Below are 20,219 nucleotides of genomic sequence, written 5' to 3' on the forward strand. Positions count from 1 at the left end.
GCACATACACACATCAATATAGCATCATTTTGTGACACTGTAACAATATTTAATATTTTTATAGTACTGTGCCAGTTGGGTTTCGGGTTGGGCAGGCATTAAAAAAAATAATAATTTATTGGGTAATTTAATAAATAGCATAATCAAGTATGAGATAAACGTTAAGGTATACCACAGTTTGGGAAAAGTCAAGATTTTAAAACCGCCATAAAATTTACGTTTTTTATTTTTATTTTTTAATATTAATTTTTTTAGGACATCATTATCTTCTAATGAAGATAGCAGAAGTCAGTGATTCATTTGAATCATTTAGCCTCACATGTTTACTGTTTCTAAATTTTTTAAATCTTTCAAAAAAATATATATTGTGTTCAAAAGGCAAAAAAACTTTAGTTTTTTTCCCAGATATTGAAAAAAGAATATATTTTAGAGCAGTAATCACAATACCGTGAAACTAATATTTTTATCCAAGGTTATCATATCGTTATCGAATCTTGTAGCGGCCTATGCCTACTCGGTACAACTAGTATTTATACAGTGACAATTAGGTTTACTGTTGGGTTAGGGGTAGACGTTAATAAAATACAATTAATGGGAATTTTAATAAATAATATAAAAAATTCAAGTTATCTTCCGGTCGCAACCATATCTGATCAAGCAACAACCCATTTGGACACAAGACAATACAAAGTTGTCAGCTTTGACAGTTAGACTGGATTTGATTAATTTGGTTTATATCGTTATACAACGAAAACACTGTTGTTTTACATTGGATTATTAAATTTCTTTATTTCAATACTGTTATACTCCACTTAAAACCATAGTGTTGTACATTTCATTTTTAACTTTGTCCTATTGTTTTGTCGGATGCACCCTCAACAAAATCATCTAAATCAACGTAAATATGCAATTTTTCCAAATAGTTGAATGTGCAATTATACATTTTGCAACATATATTGCAGAAAAACTAAATATCACCAGTTTTTTTTACAATACCGTGCAGCCCTAGCTTCAGTGCAAGAGACATTTTAACTTGTCAATCCTATATACACTGGGACATGATGAAAACTAGGGGTAAAATCCCCATTCATCTATAACTGCCTGAATGGGTTTAAGCCTTTAATTACAAAATCTACAAGCGTTGGTATAGATGACTGGCAGCACAGCAACAAAACCTTCAAAAAACAGCAAAGTTTCCATTAAACTGACTCCGCCCATGCTGAAACATAAAGAGTTTTATTTTCACACTCAGGGCTAATTGTCAATGTTTAAGCAGCACTATATAATTTACCAGAAACTGATGGCACAGTGAACAGTTAAACTTTCCTCAATTCTAGATTGTTTTAATTGCTTTTAAAGAACAATTATAAACCTAAAATGGTTTAAGAGGCAAGCTGTTTGCAAGCCATGAAACCAGCAACCATGCCTAATTAAGATTTAATTACTCGGTAGATTTTCTAAATAATACATGCACAGTCAGTCAACTGAGGTGCTGTGCTTTTACACCTGTACACTTAGAATGTTTTTCTGCTACGATACATTTAAAACCCATCTGCAATTTTTGGGGGATTGCCAGGAAGTAGAATAGCATTTAATCAACATGTCTTAATACTTGTGGTTTTTGTAAACAGTTTTAAGTCGCAAACAAAAAACAATAGGGCAAACAGAATACAGATTCTGACTGTGAATGACATAAAAACCTAACTCTCTTCAGCCATTAGGTTGTTATATAACAAAGCTGTTAGGAAAAAAAGCCACCAATGTCACGATGGGCAAATTTTGTAGGTCTGCTAACATGAAAAGTTAATCTGTTTGCCCTATGGCTTGTTTTGTGACTTAATCCTGTAAAGAGTGACGTGAATAAGTGTGAAAAATCTATTTTTTTTTTTTAAATGGAGCAGTTTATTAAATCTTTAGACCTATATTTTTAAAAGCCTATTTAAAAAATTAATATGTATTCTGGACTTTGTAGTAAAACTACAAAGGGTAGCAAAATGGATTCATGGGTAGTAAAATGGATACATGGCAGATTATAAAAATGAACAATTATTTTTGGAAATAAATAAATTATATATGTGCAAATTAATACAAGTCTTGTTAAAAAAAGAAATTAAAAACTTACTTAACAAACTTAGACAAAATTTACAAAAAAAAGACAACTTACAATAGACAAAAAAAGATTTAGTTTTAAAAATGCATCAGCAGTAAAACAGCAACTGCAAGGGAACATTTAACTCTTTCTTTGCCCAAAATCATTTATAAACTAAAACTTTTATATCTGATGATGAAAAGACCGCAACACGACAGGCATCTCAGCAACTTGACAGGTATCTCATCCTTCCTTTAACAAAAACTCTTCAAAAGTGTGCATATGCATTTAGTGTGCTATTATTCCCCTTTTACGAGATGTAAAATGAGTCTCTGATGTCCCTAGAGCGTGCATGTGAAGTTTCAGGGCAAAATGCACCACAAATAATGCTTTTTAACTCATGTTTTGAAACTTTTCAGGCTTCGATTCTAATTGTGCTGTTTTTGTGACTGTCACTTTTTTAAGGGGTGGTCCACAACGATATCATCTTTTAAACTTTAGTTGATGTGTAATGAAGCTGTGTGAACAAAAACTGCATCTCTGACTGTAAAATGCTTCAAGTTCAATGCAAGAAGCAATGCAATGCAATTCAAGGGAGACATTGGTTTTTACAGAGTCAGCTTAGCAAAGCCTATAATGAATGGTTTTTTGGGGACTACAAAAAAAATACTTCCAGGCCTTGTGAGATCACACACGTACTTTTGCTGCACACAAACAATGCGCAGCTAAGGGGCGTGGCCAGAGGTGCTACAATGTTACAGCAGAGAGAGAGCTAAACGCGTCAAAACACTGCTTTTCCACAGAGCTTCTTCTGTTTCTGTTTTTGGGCTTCCAAAGGGCACGACACAAAGACAGAGTTGCTTACAGTTCAATATTAATTATGTTTCAGAGAACTATAAATTACATAGCATGCATGATTTGACAAAGCACAGCTCCAGAATCTGTCCCAGTTCAGTGCTGGGTTAGGTTAAAATCTCCTCAAGGAAGAAGCAGCTCCAACAAGAAGAAGCGGTGAACTCTGAGTAGGGCTGTGCAATTAATCGAAAATCTGATTTCGATTTTGATTTCTAACGATTATGAAAAACCATTAATCGAGATAAACGATTATAGCATCATATACCAAAAGCGCGCACAGAAGCAGAAGCATGCGGTCAGCATTCGGTCTCATTCGCACACTGAGACAAGCAGAGGAGCGCAGACATCTAAAGTCATCTTAACGTGAGCGCTTTAATGGTCAAATAGGTGTCAAAACGCTGTGTTTAGTGATTATTTATATTAACCCTCATTTGTGTAATAAACAAACGAGTTGAGAATCAAAAACACGTGAAAGAGAAACCATTAAAGTAACAGCGCGATGTTCCTGTGCCACCTGTTTTTATCATTTTTCAAACAACAAGAACAAAATTCCTCACTGCTCTTGACTGAAGGATTTTTGTAGCTAAAGTGTTTTTATTAGGATGAAGAAGCTTAAAGCACAGTTTGTTTCAAATTTGTATCCTATTGTATTTACTTCTCTTTTCTTTGCAGGGTGGAAAAAAATGTGTATTTATACAGTTGATGTCAGAATTATTAGGCTTCTGAATATTAGCAACCCTTTTACACCCCAATTTCTGTTTAATGGAAAGTTTTTTGTTTTTTTTTACTTATTACTGAACAATAGTTTTGATATCTCATTTCTAATTACTGATTTCTTTTATCTTTGCTATGATGACAGATCTACATACTAGATGTTTTTCAAAATACAAACATTCGGATTAAAAGTGCGTTGGCGGCGTGGCTGTTCAGACTCATGGTGTTAATTTGTTTACTTTTATTTTCATATCTTTTTATCCACGAAGTGTGCAGCTTGTCACTGCAGTGTATCTTAAGCCTGGTTTATACTTCTGCGTCAAGTGACCGGCGTAACCCATGGCGCATGCAACGCGCGTGGCTGTGCATTTATACTTCTGCGTGATGTCTCTGTTGGTCTGCATTAACACTTCCGAAACGCTAGTGGGCAGTGAGGTGTAAATGTTCCTCTGTGTCGAGTTTCTTCTCTGCTGGTTTGTTTTCCTGAACACTTGCAGGATGTAAAAGGGGCTCAAACTCACTCATTTTGAGGCAGCAACCAGCGGACGTGCAGCAACTTTAACTATGAGGTAAACACAAAACAAAACTTTCCATCCGGAGCTCCTTCACGGGACTCCACACTTGTAAACAATCGCTACATTGGGTTCGCGCCATTCGCGGGGCTCTCGGTCCCGCCCAGACTCGTCAGCGCTACCAAGCCGACCAATCACAGAGCTTGCGCTACGCGTTGTTGCGACGTGTAGTTACATTTTTTGAGAGGTGCACGTCAGTGACGGCAACGGCCACGGCGAAGGGCTATGCGTCAGCGCCGTAGCATACGCCGGTGTTTGACGCAGAAGTATAAATCAGCCTTTAATGGGCTTCTGGAAGAACACTTAAAAGTACACTACTAATACATTGATATTAGTATGCTTACTAAATAAAGTATACTTTTATACTTGACCTTTACTCAAGTATAACTCTTTTTTCTAAGGGTGTATTTACTGACTTACTAAGATCAGTCTTTTACAGCCAGGGGGAGTATTTCTGCTCTGACAGCCAAGTTGGGTAAAAGCTAGGGATGCTCCAATCAGGATTTTTGCAGCTGATATAGATATTGAGTACTAATTCCTTGTCATGGTGATCGGCTGATACTGAGTAGCGATTTAATGCTTCAAACTTTATAATGCATTGAGCACATTTTCCCTCTAAGTACAAACCTTAAAAGAAGATCTTGCCTTACCTAAGAGAATAAATAAAGGATGCTGCATATAATATCTTAAACATATCTCCTTAGGTTTGAACATGTCATGGCCGGAAGCAGCTTTAAAGAAAATAATTCATCCATTAATTTTACAACAGCTTAGTCCCTTATTTATTAGGGGTTGCCACGGCGGAATGAGCTGCCACAGAAAATATAACACAGATATAAAAATTGTTATGAAAACTTAAAATGCAGTTTGGAAACACTGCAAATAATGTAGGAAGAATTCAACATTTCTCAATCAAGAAAAAGTTTGGAGCTCACATTTAACCCTCTGGGGTCTGAGGGTGTTTTGGGGCTCTGGAGAAGTTTTGACATGCACTGACATTTGTGTTGTTTTCAGTATTTTAAAAACATACTTATGACTAAAGTGTGATACCACTGTAAACAGCACAAGTTGGGCTACAATCATACCTAAGCAGCATGTTTGTATGTGTTTGTGTTTTTGAGAAAGAGACGTTTATGCGTGGTTAGTGAAAAACTACAATTTTGAAGTCACTGAAACAAGGCCGTGAAACACACAGGATCTTGTAGCCTAGCGTTTTTGCTTCAAAGTGATGTGAGAATCATCTTATTCACTTGCTCACAGAAAACAGTACAATAAATTAAAATTTCTAAGTCACTTTTTGAGTGAAATTGGTTAAGCGAGAAGGTGTGAACTATCATTACTATGCAGTGAGTCACACCTGAGAAGACAAAGACCTGTGTAATGAGCTGCAAAATGAGCCATCAGACAGGTATGTGACTAAGAGGGAATGGTTTCAAGAAAGAATCAGAGAAAAAGTTTATATACTTTTTTTGTTTGCAGTATATTTAAAATATATTAATAACACAAAATAACTGGAGATACACTTGTGAGAGTCAGTACACACTTAAAAACTCTGCAAACTTTATAAATTTACACATAGCAAATCCACTGAAAAAGTTATTTGTAAATGAAGAGTTTCATTGCAAAACGAGATATATTCATTTTGAGAAATGACATCAACAGTCAAGTTCATTCTCAATTTTATAAATTAAACTAAGACTTGAGCTCCGAGAAGTCCAGAAACACAATATTCTTCAAATTCAGCATATTTTTTATTTAAAGGTTCAGGTCACCCTGGAGAACTTTTTTTATATTAACAGATGTGTGTGTGTTGAGCATCAGTTAAGACAATTTTAGCAACTGTCAGCTTTAATTGTGGGGAAAACTAGATAATTTTGAGCTTTTGTCCGCTAATTTCAGCTTCCAGGTTTAAAATGATTTTTGGGGCGGGATTAAAAATCGGCGACGTAGCGCAGTACTGCCAGTGCAATGATGACGCGTCGGTTTCTTATTATTATTCATAGCAAAATTTTCTTATCCTATGAGAAGAGCCGGCTACTTAATTATTCATGAGAGCATGTGCTTTCCGAAGGCAAGGCAGACCTGCCAGTTTCAAGCAAGCTGTGAGACACAGAGTCACGGACCCACGGCACGCAGTAGCAGTTCATGAAGGCTCGTATGTGTTTGTGTCTGTGTTTGCCTAAATCCTCTATATTACCAGCAGGCCTAATGGTTAAAATAGGCAGGTCAGGAGACCTGCTGCATTGAGTCTGCATTCAGATCTATACTTTAGACCCGGGGATCGAGGGGGAATCCTTATTTATAGTGTTTATATGAACACACTTATCTTTATAATGATATAAATTGTGGTTGTGTATATGAAATTACAAATAACAAATGTAGCAGGGCATTAAATTACTGTTTATTTCTTTGCATTTTAACTTTGTGAACTATAAACTCATGCATCTCCTCACGGTTTGTCTCTCATTTTGTGAGCTAACTGTCAACAACAGTTGGTCGCTCATCAATCGTGCATCTTTTGAAAAAATTCCGAAGTACACTTTAACTGAAAGTGGGAGGTGTCAAGGCCCTTTAACTTTATGTCCATAAATAAGTTTAAAAAAAAAATGTCAAAATGCAACATATTATCTTAACATTGTCAAACATCTTAAATTGGTGAAAAAAAAAAAAACAATAGATTAAATATATGCAATAGTATATACAAAGATTAATTAATAATAATATGATTCTGAGTTATTTTTGTTAATCTCATATTAGAGCAATGTTATTTTAAAGATTGATATTTAATCCATATTAAAAAAAAATAACTGTGACCAAAAGAAAACAGGTGAAAAACAAACCATGTGCAATAATGAAATCTTTTAAACAATCGCGCACATCACAGCAGCTTTTAGCACAAGCTATCATCCTCTCATTCGGTATCTACAGAAATTATTTAAGAATAAACTAACAAAGGACATTTAGAAATGTAGCCTTGCAGACAGGTATCATGTGATGGGAGCACAGGAAAAAAGGCAGTATTTCACTGTAACCCCTGAGCTTCTTGACATCAGTGGAGACTGACAGACGCAGGATTATTTTTTATCTTGGTTCACTTTTGTAGTGTTTTTATACATTTTTGTGAAGTTACAGGCTACATCTTCATCTAATAGTTTGTCAGCATGACACAGACCAACATTACTAGCATTACTGAGCAAACTCAGAGCACATCTTATCTACTTTATATCTTTGCCACTGGTTCTTTACCCCTGTTGTTTTCACACCTGTAAATTTACATATAAACAGCATGCTTACTGAGAGGCGGGATCACGTTAGCTGTAACGAGGCGATATTGGAGAATCCGTACCAGCCCTTATTTTTATACGGATAACATAAAAAGAGATCATTTGTTTTTGACTTGAATTGGTTAATGCAAAAGTAGACATCTCAAACTTTATATAGATATCATAAATCATCATCTTTGTTGAATATTTGCAGAGTTTATTTTCATTTTCTGACCACAGTCTGCACGCATCTTCAGACGCTTGTAATAACAATGCCTCGTGGGCGTGGTCACATTTAAACTAATGAGATCAGACTGAGGGCCTACTCACACTATGCCATCCGTACCGTGCCCAGGCCCGTTTCCCGGATTGTTTGAGAAGTGTGAGTGCGCTTAATCGGGCTCAAGCACGGTTCACTTGGCCGGCCCTGGCCCGGTTGGAAGAGGTGTGCCTAAGCCCGGTTCACTTGGGCTTTGGCACGGTACGCTTGTGTGTGAGTGCAAAATGTGCCAAAGCCCGAAACTGAAAGCGAGACGTGACTTTTAAGGCACAGTTTCATATGGATTTATTAATAATTCTTACTGTTCAGTGAACGCAAACTGCCGTAGTTTATTAAAGACGCAAACCCCTCACTGCACGACAGCTGCGCGGCTTCAGCAGACCTCCTCATTCCTGCAGCACGAGAGCTTTATGATTGTTTATGAGCGGCAAAAGTGGCGGATCTGTTCGGCGAAATATCTGACTGCGTGTCCCTACATCTCTAAGGACTGTTTGGCGAAATATTTGACGGCATATCAAACGACTGAAACGATATAACTAGAGAAATCTCCACTGTGCTGCTGAGTGAGAGAGCGCTTCTCACTGATCAGCGCAGCAGCGATGACGTAAGCGTGCCGAAGCCCGTTTGTGGCGTGAGCGCCGGCCGTCGGGGGAGACGGGAGGGGGGACAAGCGTGCTTTGGCCCGGTTTGAGGCAACTGTACCTAGTTTGAGTACGGCCTGAGAAACTAGACATAGCGTTGTTTTCATACTGATTACTTTATCAAGCAATGTTTGTTTTCAATATGCATAGCTGCATTTCAAAGTAACACTTCAAGTTTTTTAGAGATACATGTCTCATCTGTGTGCGTTTTATTTTTGCGGCGTTTCAGCGCAATTTTCTGACGCGTTTCTAAAAGCAGATCACAGAGAGAGAAAAGAGAGATTACCTACACTGTTTGTATTCCTTATTTTGCAAAAGCACACACATTGTTATTGTTGTTGTTGTGAGTGTACACAACAAAACGTAGACACATAACAGATTCGATTGATGTATTAATCTTATTTGTACGATCAAAACTGAAAGTGTAATTTAAGTTAATTTCAGCAGTTTGACGACACCACAGGTCAAAACGCATATACGTGGTCTTTGACCCCAGAGGGTTAATGCATAAGAAGTTCAAAATGCACCTATGCATCTAATACTTCTTTACTAAAAGGAAATAGGCCTATACTGTTTATTGCAATAAGTATATTACAGGTTTTATTATTAAAATATTTATTTTAAAAATATATAAATTAAGATTTATTTATCTATTAATTCCGGCCAGCTTTTAGTGGACTTGCAATATTGTCAACACAGAACTTTCAGTTGTTACAGTACATGTTAAAAGGTCCAAATACATGCAGGACTATTGATATTGCTCATCTCCAACTATTGACAGAAGATCTCTCAATGAGAGAGAAGGGTGGATTTGCACTCGCGATACCTTTACTGCTCTATTCATTTAATCTAATAAAAGCAACGCTTAGACCATCACTGTGGCTCTCGCGATCTGTTCTGTTACTCATTCATTGTCGTCGCCATTATTTCTGAGCATTTTAACTAATTTTTGGGCATCACAGGGCCGTTAAAAATTGGCTGAAGACTCACAGAGCCTTCCGGGAGAGGTCATAAGGTTGGATGAGACGCGATAGGGGCGAATGCTCCGCTCGCTTCACAGCAGCTCAAAACCAATAGTATCTAGATGCAAAACACTGGAAATACAATGGCTGCACTAGTGACCAAGAGAGCATCACTCGCACGAGTCGGCCAATAAACTGTAAACAGGTTAAAAAAAAAGTTGTGATCTGGCTTTATATAAAATACAATTAACTTAACTTCAAGGGGGGCAGGGAAAACCGTTGGGAGAACTGGGCGCCCTCCAAATATGATGGTAGGGGAAACACTGCACTGTGTTTGTTTGTGTTTGTTTTTGTAATCAGGTACTAAAAAACTTTTATCAACCTTTATTTATCAGACTATATATTGGTTATCTGCTTCCTAATATAAACATTTATGACTTTCAGTATTGGCCAAAATTTCCATACATGGAAGAAAAAAAATGATTATTTATTTATTTATTTATTGATTACTTTCTCAAATTAATAATAATTATAATAATATTAATTGTAATAATTCCCCATGTTTATTTTAATATATCAGTATTCCATGGTCTTGTTCATTTCTTGATTCTAATTTTATTGGTGTGAAATACCCTCATTAAAAGACAAACGTAGTTCCAGTCAGTTTGATCACAGTTCAAAGTAAATGCACTACCCTCAAACATTGGTAATGAAGTCAGAAACTTCATTATTCTGTGTAATCGCAAGGACACTGACACGTGTTTCACTAGGAGCCGATGGAAAGAGGTAGCTAGTACATGTTACTATGAGCTGATAGTAGGGCTGTACGATTAATCAAAAAATGATCACGATCTCGATTCGACCCTACACACGATCTTAATTCAGCTTTTTCTACGATTCAGCCAATTACATTATCAAGTCCAGGATAGAAGCAAGGCAGTCGCACAATTCTTCACAGCAACATTGACACCTTCAAATGGCATTAAAAGTGTTACCTAATCACTCGTGAGCTAACCGCGAGCTGTTTACTTCCGAGAACCCATGCGTGCCCTTCTATGACGCCTACTTTAGTGAACTGAAGCTGCATAGGCTGTGGATAACTGGTAATGAAGTTCCAAATAACGTTCAGTTTGTTGCACAAAGCAATCGTTTGAGGGCTGTGCGGGAGGTTTGATTTGCATGTGTGTGTTTTTTTTCTCACAGTGATGGCGGCCATGAGCCGCACTAGGAAGTGAAAATGAAACCTTTGTGCAAATTTAAATGATCATATGTCATTTTAGAGTTATTATTACGACAAACACTTGATATGTTTTTTTTCTTTCATAGCGAACACATAGTGTTGTGCATGAAAATTAATGTGTTCTTTTTCAGTATAACAACCCTAGCCTATATATAATGTTGAATATAATGCAAGAAGTCTGATATCGACAAAATTCAAATTTTACCAGTGAAAACAAATGGTCCAATAATGTTGTCAATGGCAGATGACAAGCACATGTCTTAAACATAATAAATCAACTCTATAATTATGAATAGTTATATTCTGATGTCATCATTTTACTGTGAATTAACAAACAGGACATATTGTAAGTCTGTTCAAGTGCACCACAATGTCTATACAAAATTTTGTATTTTAAGCAACATTATACCTACACATAGGCCTATTATTATTATTTTTGTTTTACCAGCTCACTTCACTTAAATGTCAAACCATTAATTATCACTTATATAAAAATATACAATAGAAAATAATTTTTAACTCATCATGAAAAAAAAAAGAAAAATCATGAAAATGTACATCACAAAAAACTCATAAAGCAACTTTTAAAACAGCATGCTCCGACAACTCTTTTTTTTTTTTTTTTGGCTAGACACTGGAATGTTAAGACATTTCACTCTAGTTTTTTAATCAAGTACAAATCTTTCTTCTTGTTGTTGTTGTTCATTTTGTAAAGCATACTTATGCAGCACACTGTGCTGTCAAGACTGCTGACGGGAAGCTTGGTTTGATTGCTTCCTCACTCCAGGAATGGTTTTGCTGTCACCTCCTGCTACAGCTTGGATTAACTTTAAGGCTTGCTGCAGAATTTCACCCAAGCTTAAAGTCATCTCAAGCATAAGATAAATGCATAAATTAAATGCAGTTGCAAAATCTAGACAATTTCTTAACTCTCATGCTGCCACGGTGTCTCCATTTGCACATTATAGTAAATGCTCGAGTAACAGGTCTACACTTTCATTTATTCTGAAAAAAAAGAATGAAAACAGTACAACAAACTGGTCTTTGTTCCCATTATAATTGTCATATTTATAAAAAGAAAGCTCAGATGTATTAGATTATTGGACGATCTGTTGCTGTAGGAAACAAGGATCTGTCAACCTGTCACTGGCTCCACTGGATATCAAAAGCTTCCACTCTGCTTCATTTCCCTTTTTTCCCAAACTCATCTCAAACAAGTGCGGTAAGTCACACGTTAGAAAGCTGAATGAGTAAGTTTAGCTTCTGCATAATTGTTGATTCACTCTGAGAAAGCAAATACCAAACCCTTTATGGCTTTACAGACCTGCCCTACAATGATTAATGAGTCAAATATGTAGATCCTAATTTTAGCATCATCATATATTCCATGGTCTTTAGAAATTTGCCATTAGACTTTATCATTTATTTTCACATAATTACAGGTAACTTCATAAATTAATATATTTCTATATATTTATATTTATATATATTTATATAAGAGCAATTCTAGCATTAAGGATGTGACGTTTGCAGCAAAATCTCAAAACATAAATTCACACAGTAAGTATATTTTTACATTATATTAAAACATCTGTTTATATTTTCCAAAACTACCAAGCACAGAGTTATGAGATAAAACAAAATACCAATATGTAAAAAAATTTTTATATTTTAAATGAGGAAAATAAACATGCGTTATGATATGACAAAAAAAGTTAGCGAGTTTGCAATAATATAAACTTTACACTGCTCAACCCAAAAGAAATTATGCTAATCAAAAAGATTAGAGTTGGTTCTCTATAGAACAAAAACTACTGATTTTATTTTATTTGACTTTTTTTTTTTCATTTATGAGAAAAAAGCTCCATTATGGATGTGACAACTCTCTGTTATGGATGTGACAAATGTGAAATTGGCACCTGTGTGATTATGGTAAATCAAATATAATAGTTTGAAAACAGTAACAGAGACATTTTTGAATATTTTAAAGTATGGAAGGGATGTAACATTAATATTGCTTGTCCGGGATATTTTTAATATATTTTGTTTTTAAGAAATAGTTTTCATATTTCTTACTACTTTTGTGTGAAAAGCACTTGCTTACACACACACACAAAAAAAAAGAAACAGTTTTGATATTTTGAAAATTTCTTTCGGTTGTTGTTTTTGTTTGTTTAGTTTGTTAATAAAACTTGAAAAAAAATAGTTTACGCTTAAAACAAGTAAAAAATCTGTCAATGGGGTATCAAAATTACTTTTAGGTTTGAAATAAGAGCCTTTATAATATTTGCATTGGGATTCCATCAAATTATTACTTTTAAAAGTTTTACATTTTCCTTCATAAAATCTGCATCTAATAGTCAAGCTAAACCATATTCAGTTTTCCAAAAGCCTTTTAAACTAAGTTAACTCGCTTAAAACATTCTGATTGCCATATACCTTGTAACGTTATTGGTATTTCCAAATACAGTGGAATTATACAGTGTGTTTATTAACAATATACTGTTAGTTGTTATTAACTTACCTCAGATATGGTTGTCAAAAACGTCTTATTATAACGTTACTTTAGCAGGACATTAAAGCAGACAAAACTGTATGAAGACGCCATTCTAAAACCACATGCAATTTATAACACAATAATGAGGTTTATTTTGCAGTCTCTAAAGACCGTTAACTTAGCTAACTAACATTAGCCTGTCAAACCCGATCCAGACATTAACTTCGTGCATCACTGCGTGTGTTTACTAACCTGATTACTGGTAATTCTTACACGCTTCACAGTCTGAGGCTAATAGTGTAAAAGTTAGCTTTAAAATTCCAAGACATTGTGTATAGAATAGTCTTTAACAAAACATATGGCTAAAGAGTCTAAGTTTATAAATCTTGAAATTGTCTCAGTTTGAGATCACGCCTGTATTTCTGACTGTATTAAGCATACAATAGTGTTGAATTATGCATTCGCTGAACCTCCACAGTAAACACACCACGAAAAGCGAATAACAGTTAGTGGGTTAATCGTTTACTCACCAGTGGAATCCCCATAATCATCATCATCATCTTCTTCATGCACGATTCAGCCATGAAACCCCAGGGTAAATCCAACATACACACTCACATAAGCAAACGCTAATGTATTTGACATCTGCAGGATCTCTCCAGGTACAACTAGGCCATTTTCCAGTATTCCAGAGAAGTGGATGAAGAAGTAGTTTGTGCGACAGCTCTCGTTTATCCCTCCCCCAAAGCTTTCATGGAGAAGGTTACTACGAACTGCAGCAAGGGTGGGACATGTTGGCTCAAGCTACGCTGAGATGACGTGAAATTCCAACGCGTGAGACTTTCCGTTGAGCCAAGATGGCGTCTGTTTCGTAACCTTGTGCGGTAAGCCTTTCTCAGTGGGTGACACCGCCGTGCCTGTGGAGAAGGAAATTTTATCTCGGGGCGGCAACCGAGTCTGCGTGACGTCATTAGAATGAAATCATGTCAATATTTTATTGGAAGTAGTCTGCATTATTTAGCCTAAAAAATATGCACTGTATTATCAAGGAGAGTGAATTAAAACGTTAAAGTTACTGCATAATTACTTTAATATTTCACAGTAATGTTAAACCAAATTTTTTTTTATTTTTTTATTTTTATTGATTTTAAAGTGGTTTCAGGAGTGACAAAATGACCTCTACGACAGAATAGAAGAGGAGCTGATCACAGAGATTGTGGAAACAGTTAAAACAAGAGAGCGTATTTAATCAATTAATGTGCATTTTTCATAACAAATACCTATCATGTATCTGTTACATGTCTTTATTGCAGTTATAAGGTTTTGACATCCAAGCATGAGTGAGTAGCTTAAAAAAAATCTACATTGCTGTTATCAAAGCTGAATTTACAGCATTTAGTGCTGCAGCTTTCAGTATCATGATTCTCTAAAGATGTAATATATTGCAATGAAAATTTGCTGCTGATCAAGTAATATTAATTATTTTTAGTTTTATTTTTAGGATTCACTGATGAATAGAAAGTTCAAATTTAATAATTTTTGAATCAGAAATCTTTACTCACTGCTTTGATCAGTTTAATGCATCCTTTACTCTTACTGACAGTACATAACCATTTATGGTTTGGAGTTTAACCCTAACCCTAATACTGAAAAAAAAAAGCCTACACAAAAGCAATTGTCATCACATCTGTTAATAACATTCATAGGAATCAGAAATGTTTCTTGAGCAGCAAATCAACATCATTTGGTAATCAACATATATTAGTTCAGGCTTGAGCACTAAATCAACATCTTGGAATGATTTTTGAAGAATCAACTGAGGCAAGATTTGAGTAATAATGCTTCAAATTCAGCTTTACATTACAGCCATTACACCGGCCCTACAGGACTGAGTTTGGACAACCTTGCCTTAAGTCCTTTTTTAGCCCTAAAATGGATATATTTTATTTGGTAATGGCATGATACACAGCTTACATTCAATCATGTCTTGTATTTTTTTAATCTTTTTCTTTTGTTTTCAACAGCATCTTAAAATGAGCCCAAAGGTTCTAGAGCAATTCAGCTGCTGAACATCTTTATATGTAAGTAAATTTTGACTGACTGCCAGACAGTAATGAGCAAAAGATATTTGAGTGGCAGTTCTTTCAAAAAGATAAGTAGGGTGTAGATGTAGTGATTGATATAGATTCATTTATTCATTTTCTTTTCGGCTTAGTCATTTTATTCATCAGTTGTTGCCACAGTGCAATGAACTGCCAACTAATCCAGCATATTTTTTACACAGCGGATGCCCTTCCAGCCGCAGCCCAGCACTGGGAAACACCCATACACTCTTGCATTCACACTTATACTCTACAGACAATTTAGCTTATTCCGTTTACTTGTACCGCATGTCTTTGGACTGTGGGGGAAACCAGAGCGCCCATAGGAAACACATGTCAACATAGGGAGAACATGCAAATTCCACACAGAAATGCCAACTGACCCAGCCAGGGCTCGAACCAGTGACCAACTTGCTGTGAGGTGATGGATATAGATTTGAGAAATGATTCCTTTATGCAATAAATGTTCATGTTAAAAATTATGTGCATTAATTTTCCTCAACCAGCTCACTTCTAAATTTATCTGTAGTTAAATAGCACTGCAAGTTATAAAACACATACAAACACAAAAGCACTAAAATACAAATACAATACAAATAGTGTAGAACACAATGGAATAAACGGGAAAAATGGTGTCTGAAATGTTGATTTGTCAATAGTTTTTTACTGCCTCTTTACAGTTGTTCTACAAATATACATTAATAAGTAAATATCAATCAGAAGCAGTATTTGGTGTTACAATAGACTGACATATTTGACTCTTTTTTTAAAAATGTGTACTATTATTTGTAAAACGTTTTAGACACATTCTTAGCGGTGAATACATGCGTACTTAAGGAATGCACTAGTAATGTAGACCCAAATTGCTTTACAATCTTATCAGGGGTTTCATTTTACATTTTTTTAGATACTATGTAAGTTTACATTAATTTAGATTAATTTACATATACACCACATTGCACCATATGGTATTGTTAAGGACTGTGGTGTTTTGTGCAGATCTGATAATAATATATATATTTTTAATATTCCGTTCTCTTATTTTTTAGATTTTGGATCATTCTCCACTTACTCTACCACTTGATTTTTTCCGTGTGTCACTTAAAAGTATTCCTAATGATTATTGTATTAATGTTAATATTGATATAAACTGCATCAAACAATTATCATATTAGAATTATTTCCGAAGGATCATCTGATACTGGAGTAATGATACTGACAAATTAGCTTTGGCCGTCCATTAATAAATTACATTTTAAAATGTATTGAAATTGAAAATCATTATTTTAATAAAAAAAAAACATTTAACAGAGTTACTTTTAACTATAAATAAATCTAATTGATCACATCAACGCAGTCTAGGTGTCCAATAAAAGACCATCAAAAATACAAACATACTATGTCTATAATGACCTTGTTACTAATGATAGGAAAAAATGATGACTGATGATTCTATTATTTTAGGATAAGAAGCCTGCTACAAGAGAGACAAGAATTAAAAAGCTTGTTGAAAACACAAACTGAACAAAATAATACACTGTATAAGCAAGTTCTTGCATTTTAATGACTGCAATTGCAGGGTTTGTATTTTTAGGTCCTGAAATTTAACATAGCTGGTTATTTAAGCTGTGAATATTTCAAATAAAATATTTAAAACACATTTTTGTACTTGTAAATTCAATATCGATGTCTTGGACAATAAAAGTAATAAAATGTGTGAGTAAAATAATTAAATGATGTTTTGATCATTTATATTTGCCCTTATGTAATAGAAGCCAGCTGGTGATCGCGTAAAGGCTGATTTATACTTCTGCGTCAAACGCACGCGTATGCTACGGCGCAGCGTACGCGTCGACGCATAGCCCTACGCTGTGGCCGTTGGCGTCACTGACGTGCACCTCTCAAAAAATTTAACTACACGTCGCAACAACGTGTAGCGCAACCTCTGTAATTGATCAGCTTGGTAGCGCTGATGAGTCTGGGCGGGACTAATAGCCGCACGAGCCCGATGGAGCGATTGTTTACAAGTGTGGAGTCCTGAGAGGAGCTCCGGATAGAAAGTTTTGTTTTGTGTTTACCTCATAGTTAAAGTTGTTGGACGTCTACTAGTTCCTGCCTCAAAATGAGCGAGTTTGAGCCACTTGTACATCCTGCAAGCCTTCAAAAAGAACAAAACACAGGCGAAGAAACACGACACAGAGACGCATTAACACCTCACTGCCAACTAGCATTTTAGAAGTGTTAATGCAGACCAACAGAGACAGCATGCAAAAGTATAAATGCACAGCTACGCGCGTTGCATGCGCCGTTGGTCACGCCGGTCACTTGACGCACAAGTATAAACCAGGCTTAAACCTCACTCCTCGGATCCAGCGACAGCAGCGTTGTTCTGCAATCTTAGCCTCCTCAAAGCATTTGTCTCCCATGCCTGTTATCGCCAGCTCGCACCTTGCTCGGACCACAGGTCAGGTTCACAGGTCTGTGTTCTCTGAACTCCTCTCAAGCGGTGGACTACTTCATTCTGATTGCTTGCCGCCGAACCGCATCATAGTTCATACCATCAAGTAGACTTGATTTCAACTCTCCTCAATGCCCACACAGGAGAAGACACGCCGCACTGTTCCTCGCCGCCGGTTCTCATTAAAAATGAACGACTTCTGGCTACTTTGACGCTCTCGCCGCTTTCGGTTTGTGATCGCTCCTCAGTTTGTGAAGGCTTCCCCGCGTTGTCGCTCCACCCCGCCCCCTTTCCCTTTCCTCAGTTTGTGATCGATCCTTAGTTTGTGATCGCTCCTCAATTTGTGAAGGCTTCCCTGCGTTGTCGCTCCACCCCGCCTCCCTTTCCCACTCCTCAATTTGTGATTGCTTCCCCGCGTTTCTGTGTTGAGTTTGCATGTTCTCTCTGGGTTCACGTAGGTTTCCTCCGGGTGCTCTGGTTTCCCCCACAGTCCAAAGACATGCAGTACAGGTGAATTGGGTAGGCCAAATTGTCCATAGTGTATGAATGTGTGTGTGGATGTGGAACCCAGAGATGGGTTGCGGCTTGAAGGGCATCCTTTGCGTAAAAAGGTGCTAGATAATTTGGCCAGTGCGCACCAATGGTTTATTCCGCTGTGGCGACCCCAGATTGATAAAGGGACTAAGCCAACAAGAAAATGAATGAATGAAATGAATGAACGCTACACCATGGAGAGGTATGTTACATACTGCTTCAAAATATTGTTTAGTAAACTTTTTTTAATCATAAAATTAATATGCGAGTAATATATGAGTGTATGTAAATAAGTAAAAAAACTGATGTGATACGATTTACATGCAGAGATAAAACAACAGCAATGTTGTTAATTTGGCTCAATTTTAGCTAACTACTGTATGTGTAACTTAGCTACATGTACTACATTTCACTTTTTTTATCTATATTTAATCATTTATTTAAAATATATATGTTGTTTCACAGATTACATACAATACACCAGCATGGTGTCGGATGTCAACCAAATCTACACTACCACTACATTGCATTATTCCTACAAATTTGACCATTACTTTATATTGAAATAAATCTTGACAAATCTTAAAAGATTTAAAACTTAAAAATTTATTTTGAATTTGAATTGAAATTGCATTGTATGTAATTTCATTGAATATATTGCAATCCAGTTCTAAATGACTTTTTCTATAAATAAATGTATAATATATATTAGCATGAAAGTTGATTATATGTATATTGATTATATATGTGTTAGTGAACATGGTTTAGATCTTACTGTTTCAGATTTTTAATTGTAACAGAATGTTACAAAGAAAGTAATTAAATACATTTGGCATTATTCTGTCCCAACCAATTGCGTTTTCCTGCAAAGGGTTTAACAGATAGCGTACTCCAGAAAAGAACACCAGAAAGCAGTTGGATAACTTGAGTAACTTTACTGGGTATTGTTTCTCACAATATCTTCTATTCTGTTTGTAAAACTACAAAAAAAAAAAAAGGAAAAGGAAAAATAAGAATACAATCTTATTCACCAGACAATGATATTTCCAACATGTTCAGTTCAATCAGCTAGACATTATCCTACTACTAATGTACATAATTCTTTTTTTTTACACAAATCTTCTATGTCCAAATCTAATTCTTGAAATTATACTCTCTTCCCTCCTACTTCTACTTGCTATTCTTCCTTTATCCACATTTCTTTGTATATTAAACAGCCACCTACTTTTCCTTCCTCCCATTGTTTTTGCCACCTATTTTTCAAAAGTTGCTTGATTAAAACCTTCATCTCACTTTTACTATATTTTATTTCCATGTCTATAATTGATTTTCTTGTAGCTTCTTTAGCGCCCTCGTCTGCCAACTCATTCCCTGTTATTCCACTATGCGCTGGAACCCAACAGAACTTAACATCTAATCCCATCATCTGAATGCGATATAGTGTTTGCAATTTCTCGATCAGTATATCTTTTCTGCTTTCAGAATGTCTCTCTAACGTCATCAGTGAGGAATTTGAGTCTGAACATATCAGTGCTTCTAATGGTCTGTTTTCTTCAACCCATTGAAGTGCCATTAGTATTGCCACCATTTCTCCAGTTTAAACTGATAGATCGTCTGAGATTCTTTTAATAACTTTTATTCTAAAATCTATTACTGAGTATGCTACCCCCACTCTGTTTCCACTATCTTTAGATGCAACTGTATATATTAAAACATGATTAAAATATTTGTTTTTAAGATACATTTGCACCAATTGAATATTAAAATTGCCCTCTGCACTCTTATCTCTTCTCTTTAACAATGATCTATCAACATTGAGTTTTGGTAGTAACCATAGTATATATCAATGACTGTAAAAGATATGGACAACGCGACAGCCCCTTTTCCCATTGAACGCCTTGAGGGCAAAACGCCTGCTTGACGGGCACAAACTGTCGCAAAAGACTGGTGAAATTGGAGCCTTGACATGCGCAGAAGGACTGTCTGATGGAGCCAGAGGAGGAGCCGCGAAA

General features: G+C 35.8%; 1 protein-coding gene across 2 annotated transcripts in view; it reads right to left on the reverse strand.

Moving 5' to 3' along the window:
* The window catches only part of zfyve9a (zinc finger, FYVE domain containing 9a), a 73,753-nt gene extending 59,870 nt beyond the window's left edge, over positions 1 to 13,883 (reverse strand). For both annotated transcript variants that reach the window (XM_001344468.8, XM_005171197.6), the window contains exon 1: positions 13,644 to 13,883. The gene's annotated coding sequence lies outside the window, so the exon portion shown is untranslated. The remainder of the gene's footprint in view (positions 1 to 13,643) is intronic.
* Positions 13,884 to 20,219: the final 6,336 nt, after the last annotated feature.

This window comes from Danio rerio, chromosome 2, assembly GCF_049306965.1.
Source record: "Danio rerio strain Tuebingen ecotype United States chromosome 2, GRCz12tu, whole genome shotgun sequence".
Lineage (NCBI taxonomy): Eukaryota > Metazoa > Chordata > Actinopteri > Cypriniformes > Danionidae > Danio > Danio rerio.